Consider the following 3,316-nt stretch of genomic DNA (forward strand, 5'->3'; position numbering starts at 1 on the left):
AGATGACCCACTACTGATAAAAGAATTAAGAAAATGTGGTATTTATAGACAATGGAATTTTATTTAGCCATGAAGAAGAATGAGATTTTGTTGCCTGAAGGTAAGTGGATGGAAATGGAGAAGATCATCTTAAGTGAAGTTCAGAGCCCCTCCCCCTCCCTTCCCCTCCCGGCCTCCCCCACCGAGACTCACCGCCTCCGCCGCAGCTGCAGGAGTAGCCACCACCCGAGCCGCGCGCAGCCATGGCCGAAAACCCAGGCTTGGAGAACCACCGCATCAAGAGCTTCAAGAACAAGGGCCACGGTGTGGAAACAATGCGAAGACACAGAAATGAAGTAACAGTTGAACTGCGAAAGAACAAAAGAGATGAAAAAAAGAAATGTTCCCCAAGAAGAAAGTTTAGAAGATTCAGATGTTGATGCTGATTTTAAAGCACAAAATCTAACACTAGAAGCTGTATTGCAGAATGCCACAAGTGATAACCCAGTGGTACAGTTGAGTGCTGTCCAAGCAGCAAGAAAACTATTATCCAGTGACAGAAACCCACCAATTGATGACCTAACAAAATCTGGGATTTTACCAATTCTAGTCAAATGTCTAGAAAGAGATGATAATCCTTCCTTACAGTTTGAAGCTGCTTGAGCATTAACTGATATAGCATCAGGAACTTCTGCACAGACTCAAGCTGTTGTACAGTCTAATGCATTACCTCTTTTTCTGAGACTTCTTCATTCACCACATCAGAATGTTTGTGAACAAGCAGTGTGGGCCTTGGGAAATATTATAGGTGATGGTCCTCAATGTATAGATTATGTCCTATCACTGGGAGTTGTCAAACCTCTTCTGTCCTTCATCAATCCTTCCATTCCCATCACCTTCCTTCGGAATGTCACATGAGTCACTGTCAATCTCTGCAGGAATAAGGACCCCCCACTGCCTATGGAGACAGTTTAGGAGATTTTGCCAGCTTTATGTGTCCTCATCTACCATACGGACATAAATATTCTTGTAGACACTGTTTGGGCTCTGTCATACTTGACAGATGGAGGTAACGAGCAAATACAAATGGTTATTGATTCAGGGGTTGTGCCATTCCTTGTGCCTCTTCTGAGCCACCAGGAAGTGAAAGTCCAAACTGCAGCACTCAGAGCAGTTGGCAATATAGTGACTGGCACCGATGAACAGACCCAGGTTGTTCTTAATTGTGATGTTCTGTCTCACTTCCTAAATCTCTTATCACACCCAAAAGAGAAAATAAATAAGGAAGCAGTATGGTTCCTTTCCAATATAACTGCAGGCAACCAGCAACAAGTTCAAGCTGTAATAGATGCTGGATTAATCCCTGATTATTCGTCAGCTTGCTAAGGGGGACTTTGGCACACAAAAAGAAGCTGCTTGGGCAATTAGCAACTTAACAATAAGTGGCAGAAAAGATCAAGTTGAGTACCTTGTACAACAGAATGTTATACCACCATTCTGTAATTTACTGTCAGTAAAAGATTCTCAAGTGGTTCAAGTGGTTCTAGATGGTCTAAAAAAATTCTGATAATGGCTGGTGATGAAGCAAGCACAATAGCAGAAATAATAGAAGAATGTGGAGGTTTGGAGAAAATTGAAGTTTTACAGCAACATGAGAATGAAGACATTTATAAATTAGCATTTGAAATCATAGATCAATATTTCTCTGGTGATGATATTGATGAAGATCTTAGCCTCATTCCTGAAGCAACGCAAGGAGGTACTTACAATTTTGACCCAACAGCCAACCTTCAAACAAAAGAATTTAATTTTTAAGGTCAATTGAGTGCAGCATCTTTCTCACGTTCGATATGAAGCACCACCAGATGGCTACCAAATGATAAGAACAACAGCAACAAAGGCTCCAAAACACACATGCCTCTTCGTTTTGATGCTTCTAAAGCAAGCCATGTCTCAGTCACTTTGCAGTTGCCAAAAGTCACTCTCACATGGACTGTAAATGCATATGAATGATTTCCTAAACTGTTTTAGAATTCTCCTTAACAATCTCAACTCTCCTATTTTTCCCGGTTCCCTGGTGCCACATGCTGACAACTGCAGTCTCCAGTTTAGAATATTCCGTAGTAGTGGTATGTCAGCTGCCCACTGATATTCCTTTGGAAAATGGTGCGCTGTGGATCAAGACACTTAGGTATGATGCATATTCGCATTGGAAGACTAAAGAGGTGCAGTGTGATCTGAGCCTCCATCATTGTCCTCCACAAACATATTTTCATATTCTTTATGTGGAAGAATAGATTTTAAAGTACAAGCCAAATGATTTTCATTGGTGGAACTGACACAAAAAAGTAACTTAAAACAAGAAACTTGGTTATTGATTAAACAGATAAGTTTAAAAAAAGACAAAACAAAACTCTACTTCATCTACCAGTAATTGATTTGTTTATTATCTGCCTCAGAAGCCAGGGTTGGAGGAAGAACTTTAGATATGGATGGTAAAGCTTTTGCCATTATACCTAATTTTTGAGAACAGCAAGCCCTATTCGACCACTCACTTCAGCCTGTGTGTTCCTGCTGTTTTGAAGTAATCAAATGCTGTGCATGGTATTTTACCTGAGCTGCAACCTGTTACGGACTTGAACTTCTGTTTAAGTTGAAAGCAAGAGTCCCTGACTACAAACAAATAAATAAATAAGTAAACAAAACAACAACAACAAAAAATGGCAAAGGTCTAAAATACTCATTGGTGATGTTTTTTGTTTTTGTTTTTTTTTAAATCTTGCTTTCAGCTTTCAGGAGTTAATATTTTTGTTTTAATTTGATAATTGGATATGGTTTATATTGGGCTTAAACTGTGGAGCTTTCATGTTTACTGTAATTTAGTCTTAAAACATTTTTTACTTAGTAACCAGTGCTTTTGATAATGTAGTTGGCAATAAGCCAGCAACTACTTAGAAGTGTTATAAGACTTCATTCTTTGAGTATTGGGAAAGTTCATTCAGATCCTACACTAAAAGCATCTGCAGACATTAAAAGATTCAAGCAGGGATCTGTGTAGAGGAATAATCTACAGTTGTTTAACATAAATCGGATTTGGAGTGATTTTGAATTCTGCAAAATCTGGTGTTGCTATGTAAAGTCATTGCTTTTGGTAAATTGTCTGATCCAGTTATTAATGAACGAATATGAATTTGAAAATTTTTAAACTAAATAATTTGTGCTGTCATGGAAATGGTTTTGTTGCTCTTGTTTACTGGGTATAATTTCCCAATGCATTGATGTGAAGGGATAGAAAATCTAAACTAACTTAGTTATCTGACAGGGAGGGTATTTACTG

The 3,316-nt window shown here is 38.7% G+C and overlaps 1 pseudogene; it reads left to right on the forward strand.

The window, feature by feature from the left end:
• The first annotated feature begins 203 nt into the window (after positions 1 to 203).
• On the forward strand, positions 204 to 2,689 carry LOC109674261 (importin subunit alpha-4 pseudogene; annotated as a pseudogene).
• Positions 2,690 to 3,316: the final 627 nt, after the last annotated feature.

This window comes from Castor canadensis, chromosome X, assembly GCF_047511655.1.
Source record: "Castor canadensis chromosome X, mCasCan1.hap1v2, whole genome shotgun sequence".
In the NCBI taxonomy this organism is placed as follows: Eukaryota; Metazoa; Chordata; class Mammalia; order Rodentia; family Castoridae; genus Castor; species Castor canadensis.